Source organism: Aedes albopictus, chromosome 3, assembly GCF_035046485.1.
Source record: "Aedes albopictus strain Foshan chromosome 3, AalbF5, whole genome shotgun sequence".
Taxonomy (NCBI): Eukaryota; Metazoa; Arthropoda; class Insecta; order Diptera; family Culicidae; genus Aedes; species Aedes albopictus.
This window is the reverse complement of record NC_085138.1, coordinates 233,842,845-233,851,795: the sequence shown is the minus strand read 5'-3', so window position 1 is coordinate 233,851,795 and position 8,951 is coordinate 233,842,845.

Sequence of the window (8,951 nt, the reverse complement as noted above, 5' to 3'; positions counted from 1 at the left end):
TCTAAAACAACCTGTAGGCGGTTGCATTTAGAAATGACGAAATGACTTTTTCAACACTGGCCTCCAGCGTTCACCTTCTGATACCCAAAGAGCCTAACACCGGCTCGGATTAGAGTTTTTTCAGTGTGTTGACTGTAGCATTTATGTTCAGCATTTTTCAGCGTGTGTTCTTTGAATTCAGCCATAGGTGGCGCTACATGTTGCTTGGGAACTGGTTTTTATCTTCGATATATTTGATCGTTCTGAGAATTTCAGCAGAAGTAACTCCCTCTGTAGTGAATTTGTATTTCTCAAAATACACTTGAAATCAGAATTAGGTAAAAAACATGTTTGTTAACACAAATGCATTTTCAACTGATTAGGTACAGAGAACAGACGTCCAAGCTCATGCACTGCGCACAGACAAACAGACGTAACACTTGCGAAATTTCCATCGACCACGCTTTTAACGATCATTTTAAATTTTCATAGTTGTGGCTTTCACAACCAGAGGCGCGCGCATCGTTTTGCTATGCGTTTGACGTTTCACACTAGCGCCTTCTATTGACGATATTGCACAACACAGTGATTCGTGCAACTTTACCACCAGGTGATGGTAGTGTGAACTGGGCGATGGATTTCTATGAAAATCGTTCAAGGTGTTACGTCTGTTTGTCTGTAGCGTGGTCGATGGAAATTTCGCAAGTGTTGCGTCTGTTTGTGTGTGACGGTACTTTATTTTTAGTGTAGAGTAAATATGCAAGGAATTTATTGATGATCATGTGAATCCGCTAAAATTTTTTTTAATGAATTTATTCAATTTTTTGAAGGAATTTTATTAGGACGTCATTTAGGATGCTCATACAAGGGACAGAGTTTTCAGTATTTGTCCAGACATCCCTACAGAAGCTCCCAACAAGATAATAACAAAATTACAACAACCGTTGTAAGAAATATCAGAATTTGATACAATTTTATTGTAAGGACTCTTATGGGTGTATAATTCCCACTCAACCAGTCATCATATAAGATGATGCATAAGATGTTAAAGTGGAGGCGATATGCGTACATTTTACATGCGCCTAAATGGAGGCATGTACGCATATAGCCTCCACTTTATCATCTTATGCAACATCTTATACGACTACTGGTTGTCTGGGTTATAACATAATTGTAACAGAATTTGTTATTATTTTAAAAACAAAACTATAACAAAACTTGTTTTATTCATTCAAACAGATATATAACAGCATTTGTTACACTATGCATATTAAAATAATTGTCTATAACATAATTTCGTAACACCTTTATCATAATATTTGCTATATATCTCGTAACAAAATAATTTCAAGATTTGTTAGATTTTTTGTATTTACGAGAAAAAGTTTGATCATCTTTGTTATAGGTAAATCCAACGGAAGCTAACGATCCCTCCGCATCTGGTGGCAGGAATGAGAACCTTATGAAAAACGTGGCTCCTCCAAAATTTCACATGGCGCAGCATAGGCAATGTGCACTTTTTTCACTTTTTCATATCGAATTCCGAATCATAGAGAAACAAACGAGCACTTTTTGGAAAGAAAATTTAATTCTTTTTCGGGTGCGTTAAGATCCGGTAGGTACTTACGAACAATTTATGTGATTAATTTGAGGAGCTCTTGCTATGCCTCCGGCGGGTGATCTTCCGGATTTTTTGTTAGCTGGCCAATCCGGTATCTGTCGGAGTGGGCATCAAGAATGATGATAATGGAAGCCATTGCAAATGGAAAATAGCAACTTCTAGAGCAAAAAATGAGTAAAATTTGACGACAAAAAATTTACTTTTTATGTAAACAAACGATTTTCTCCTTATCTCACCAAGCGCCTCTATAATTGGGGGTAATTCGGATTAGCCTATATTGATCACTTGAACTAAAAGACTTGAAACAAAGCTTATAACATAGATAGCATTCATTTATAATGCAACGCTAAAATCGTCTTGTTTTAACATCCCCTCCTCTTCCGTTACGTTTTTTTTTGTATTTAAGTCCTAAAATGTGTGTATTGACCGTAACGCTAAATTGTACTTCATCCTCTTCCTTAAGGCCGGACGGGACGGTGGTTGAATAGTCCGCCATTGCTCTGTTGCTAGTAAGATGCAAATCTCAACTTCTACTTCATATTATTGACTAGAAATTTGATCGTTCATTTGCTCACTTGTGGTGCACAATCGACTAAAGTTTCAGCTACGTCAGTGCAGTGGAAATTGATATTTGCTTCTTCAAAATCGCGAGGCAAATTGTTAGAAAGAGAGGGAAGATAGGAAAAATTACACGTCGTCCCGTGCGGCCTTAAGCGATACGTAATTTGTGTATTGCGTCATATTTGTTTTATTGCTTTTTTTGCACCGTATTCGACCCCCTGCAGAAATTTTTTGTCACACCACAATATGTTCCCACCAGTTTCAGCATACATTGGTTCGTTTCGCTGCTAGAAATTTTAAGCGTCGGTTACACTTTTTGGGTGGTGCATGGAATAATCGCTTTGTTTACTTGCTACTTTCCTTGGTGTTTGACGTGTGAACAAATATTTTAGACTATTGAACATTTGCACGGTAATCTATAAAGCAAAGCAAGATGCAATAATAGAACTTGTCATCATTTAGTTATAATCTGTTAGAAGCTGTAATGAAAAAAAAAACTGTTGGAGTATCAACATGGTTTGTCGGATGTAAACAATATTATCAATACAAACTGTAAACTGGATATATAATCCAAGTAACAATCAGCATGCCTTGAAGGTTTATTCAGTAACAAATTTTGAAAACGACGTATAATCAATGCTCCACCATTGATTATACGTCGTTTTCAAAATTTGTTACTGTATTCATGTTTTATCCTGGTTTTATACGAGCGTGTGAAAAAACTAGTTGTTCTAAATTAGTTTTATGTGGTAGTTTTTTACTTTGCACCTTTGGCGTTCAATAAAACTATCATGCAAAAAAAGCAATAACTTCTGCTATAAACATATTCAGTTAAAGACTTGCAAGTAGACATGAATTGGTTTTATAACTTATTATATACCATTTCCATAAAACTTGCATTTGCGGTTGTTGACGGAGAGATTTTTTTTGTAAACAAATACACAAAACTGTGAGGCAATGCATAAAACCAACAAAAGATTTCGTGGCCGTACGCTGTGATAAAACCGCTAGTTCTAATCATGAGCTCAGTTATGACCTCCTCAGGAGGGTTAGCCTTATTGGAGGAATCATCAGGAACACAGAGTTTTATCAGAAAAACATGTCGCCTAGCCGGGATAATTTATGCAAATACAGAAAAATCATTACTCAATTTTATGATTTCACGTACAGCTTAAGATCAAATTAAACCATACAACACGTTTCGTCATTTTATTTTGTCAGAAAAATTACACAATGGTTTTTAAACTCCGCTGTGTTGAAAAAACCTTTTTGCACCCAATTCCACCGAGTAAATTAAAAGCATTTAACTTCCAAAATATGCATAGTTTGTGTGGCGCACTTCGTTTTTGTCATTATCACAGTCACATTCACCACAAATTTTCCGTGGCATGTCTCCTGGCACGTATTAAATAGGAAAACAAATCTGAATTGCAGATCGGGATCTTTCTAATTGATGGCTGGATAAACAACCAAGCATAATTTATTCTGACGATCGAACATTGAGAGTGAAAAATAATCAAAACAAATATTTGACAAGTCAGAAGATGGTTTTATTTAGAAAATTGTATCGGGGGTACGATAAAACTATGATACAACCCGAAATCCTAAGTCGGTTTGCATACGAAGTCCTGTAGACCCTAATAAGACTGGGCCAACTAGCCAGAACGTGGGCTTATTGAGGCATACAAGAGCTCGAGAGCATTTTCAAGTCGACATCAATGGTTTTATGTTTAGGGTTTTTGAATCGCTAAAAAACTTTGATAAAATTAAAATTGTTACTTGAGAATTAGCTGCAAATCAAATACTTCACAGTAATCTGTTTTCTAAGTTTTTGAGGTTCTTTCATTGCACTCCAATCCAAATCCGGACTAGTTCACACAGTTTTTTGAGCTATGAAACATTAATCAAAAAATTTCACCTAATAGTAACTTTGGGCGGATTTAAAAAAACAACCTCTAATTAATAAAAAAAAAATAAGTTTCAATACCAGAATATGCTTCTACAAAAAAATCGAATCGAAATGCCTATAAGAATAATCTTTTTTTAAAGAAACCGTTTCCAAAATTATTCGGAGTTAAACTTACACGGACTTACCCAAAGTCATCCTAACGACGAGTATTGCATGTGCTGCAATTTGCGACCAGATGAACATTTTTTCCGTCATTTACATGGAACTACGTTTCATGTGCCTTCTATTACTTTTGAGTTGTATTTATCACAAATGACGCGAAAACATAAGATCGATTACAGAAAATATTAAAACAGTATTGCTGCTCTAATTTCGTCAAAATAGTATATCAAGTAATGAATGATATTGAAGGTGGAGAAAGCAAAAGTGGAACTAAATAATTATATCATTATAAAATGCCAACAATTGGGTTTTTAAATTTTCAAAAATGTATCGATTTTTCATTTATATACGAAAGAGCATCTTTTTCTGAACCACTATGATTTTTTTCAGATTTTTAGAACTTTATTTTGGTACCTAAAATCGATTTCGAAGAGATTTTTCGAAATCACCTTTTGACAGCTGGGCAACTGCTTGACAGCTCCGCCCAGTACAAAATCGTTCCCATACAAACTTCAAATTGATTTTAAAATAGGTTCCCGGGCACCAAAATTCATGAAAATTTGGATTTCGGCTCAGTTTGGCATGTAGATTCAGAATATGGGATTATCTCAACACCGCTAAAGAAGCCAATTCTACTAATTCTGCTCAGTTTCCACAATCAAATTTGTTTATTCTACCTATTTGGCTTCGACCTAAGGGAGCATCCATTAAGTACGCCACGCTAAATGTGATAGATTCCATATCATTGCCTAAAATAAAATAAAATGTTGAATATAGCTAAATTATATCTGCAGTTGTTATTATATCTGCATATGATATAATTGTGAACGATTAAAACAAAACCACTAACGACAAATCAAGTCTATTATACGTCAATGAGCTCAATGTGACGTCATACTACCCCGCTCGTGTACGTCTGACAAACAAAGATTGGAATGACGAAACTGTCAATACGTAGAACCAGTAAAGCTTCTATCACCGCCCTCTTCAAGTGCTGTGATGGCCTCATTGGCAGAGGCGCCAGGTTTCTACCGACGGTTCAAATCCCGTTCGGATCCGAAAATTTTATATGCATTGGAAACTATTTTTTGAGTTACTTACTTTTTCTAGAAATAGAAAAACACACTTAAAAATATTTACCCAAAAATGAGTATAAAATTTAGCTTTTACCCTAAAAGGTATAGAAGGAATTATAACACAATTTGTTATAACTTTGTTAAATTCTATTATATTTCATGAAACAAGTTTTGTAATATTTTTGTTATGATCATAACTAAAGTTATTACACTTTTGTTCTTTTCAGTGGGCATTTTGATAGAATTTTTGTTATTTTATACCACAGAGAACAGACGTCCAAGCTCATCAAGTGCAGTTGTGTAAAACATTGCAACGGTTGTTTTGAAATAACTGGGAATGTGGCCTTTACGCGGTGCTGCCTCATTTCGATTCGCGGTACAGATTTGCCGTTGTTTTATCTTTTGGCGCTAGTGTCATCAGGTGTGCACTCTAGTATAGTTCCACGGAGAGAATGTGTTGGTTTTCCTTGGAAAACAATTATTGCATTCTTGTTCAACTCATTTGTAATTCAAAACGATGAAACTATTGGTCAGTGGATTGCTCCAATTTGGATGTTAAGTTAGTGAAATTACAATACGCTTATTGTTATTTGAGCAAATACAACTCATTCTCTGAAAAGGAAAATTTAAAGGTGCGCTTGTGAAATAATTCATGGGTTAGAGACATCATGGCGTCGAAACGTGTTTTTAGATGGGAAAGTCACCGTCGATGTCGCTACTGTGCTTGTTTTTTTTTTCTTTACACAACATTTTTAGGAAATTTTGTTCGAGCATGTTCGTCTGTTCTCTGTGTTTATACTTATGACACACATGTGATACAAGAATCACTGTACAATTGCGCTTGAAATGAGTGACATACTGAAAATTCTCTCAGTTCAAGTCAGTCTTGTTAGAATTTTCTTGACACTGCGTACCGTTGTACAGGAATCACACTCGTATCACATGTCTGTCCGGGCTATTAACTACTAACGGTACATGTTTTATAACAACCTTTGTTATAAAAATTTATTGTAACACAATAACACAGCTTGTTATAATTTTGTAATGTTCATCTAGTCGGGACACATAAACTTCAACGAAAAATCATTTTTTGCAACTTGGCACTATAATATTATATTTCATACTTGCCGTTTTATTGTCACTACGGCCTACTTTTCCTCACTATAAAAAGCAGTTGCATTATGATTCATAATGCAACTCATTTGGGTTGCATTATGAATCATAATGCGATTGTTTGGCCAACAACCTGTGTTTCCAAGTCAAGAGCTTGAAAAATTGTGACGGTTATAGCACAGCTTACTTGATTCAAGCGCAGACAGACGTTCAAGTTTGACTCAGCAGCTTGTGTAAAAAACATGGCCGCCACAAATTGCCAAGTGGCAATCAGCGAACAGATGGCGTTAGCGACGTTCATGTTCAATCGCTGCCTCACATGTGCGTTGCGACCAACAACTGTCACCACGGTCGTCTTCCAGCCGGATGGCGGGAAAAGGCCGCACGTGTTGCACGCTAGTAATGTTTTCACATAATTTGTGCAGAGTAAATGACTTCTATTTAATGTCTAAAATCTTTTGCACAAATTAGCGCAGGACTTTTGTAAAATATTTTACACATTATTACTTTTATTTTACATAGATTTGCTTGAATAAAACTGCATTTGGATGAACTTCACTCGCATTGGGAAATCTTTGTGAATGTGACGCAAATGTAGGAATGATTTTGACAGTGTTTGTTTTGATTTTATTTTTCGATGGGTGGTGAATTGGGTGGTAAGTAAGCGGCTGGAAGCACGTGGTTTCTCAAACTGTCAACTGCCCGCGACTGCACTGTGGCAATCGGTTACCTAGGTGTCGCTAGTGAAAATTTACATAGAAAATTTGAATAAATTTGTTCGAGCTAGAACGTCTGTCTGCGATTCAAGTTTTTCGTCTAGCTTGATGGAACACGTGAGTGATCCCGTTCAACCACCAGGAAGTATGATGATACTGATGTAAATGATCATATTACCACAGAGAACAGACATCCAAGCCCAGTTCCGATACTGTGTAAGGAATTTAACGGCCATTTGAAATCGGCAACACAAGTGGCAATAGCGTGGCGCTGCAATCGATTAATTTCCCATACAAATTTAATTCACCACTTGAAATGTTTCAATTCACCACTGACTGTGGCAATATGGTGTTTGGTGGCGTTAGTGTTGTCATCGTGTATTGGTTTGCAACCTTACTCAAGTAAAGATTCAAATCCTTACACAACTTTCCGAATGAAATTTGTTCTAGCCTGGATGTCTGTTCTCTGTGATATTACAGTGATTATTTTTTCTCATTGCAGAAAATGTTGTATGCAACTTGTTGCAAAACTCGATTTTTACAGCACTCGTCATAGTTATCCAACTCGGCAAGCCTCGTTGGATAAATGTTCCACTTGTGCTGTAAAAATCATCATTTTGCAACTCGTTACATAAATAATTATTAGTGGAATGATACCGGAAAATTATTTTTACGTGCATGTACACTTGGTATTTATCATGACAATCAGATGGCTTGTTCTAAATCACTTGCCACATGCCACATTTTTTCTGGCAGCACTGTAATCCCATGGCTGTGTTAGGACGGTTGATGAATGGATTATCTCCTCTATTTATGTCTATTGAAATAATTGAATGATTGATTGATTAAAAAATTGATTATTATAATAATATGATGATAAGAATTTGAATTGTAGCTTGCAAATTATTGCAGTAAACTGCCCATATCGCTTATGTCGAATTCGTTTTTGAACCTGGGTTGAAACTATAGACACTATAGATTCCATAGACTCGCGGAGACATGGTTGAGCAATACGATTTTAGTGTGTTTTACCGTGAATTTAGAGTGTACCGAGCGAATATGACGTCACGCAATCCATTGTCGCTGTTGAAATCGTGACGTTATGCTCGTTTGGCTACATGAACTGACAGTTCGTTTGGCTACAGTTGTCTTTGCCTCCGCGAGTCTATGGAATCTATAGTGTCTATAGTTGGAACTGGATTGGCGGAAAATGTGTAAACAAACAAATGTCAAACAAACTCAAACAAACATTAGTACAAGCGAAACCGAAGTCGGGTTGGGGTTGAAACTGTGACCTCATCCAGTTCCAACCCAGGTTGGAACTGAATCAAAAACGAAAACGACATTAGTTGTCTCTTTTCAACTCAAGTTTCTTGAATGGCGTTCATTAGCGTTAGTCCACTAACACACATGCCCTGATGCGCTACCATGGTCGCCCGTGACGCTATTGTGCAATGAAAAATGCACTTCGCTCGCGATAGCCTTCTTCAAGTTCATGTGTGCACCGACGTCGTTCGTCGTCATGTTGATTTGTTAGACCGGCTGTGGTGAGCTGCTTTAATTGAATAAGCCATCTCTCTCGGAGAGTGGCACGTTGCTTGCATGCTCGTATTTGTGTGAGCGCCTTACCAAAGGTCACTCTTTCACACACAGTACCGCTAGATCTCAGTCGCCTGGCACGCGGAAAGAACCGTTCCCCTTTGAGAGCGATTGCGCGCCGCGCGTCGCGACGAGACCATTGCTTCGATGTTTGATTGTGGAAGATTAGGGATGTGTTGGTGAGTGATTTTGTGTACGATTGCTGTGTTGTGCGA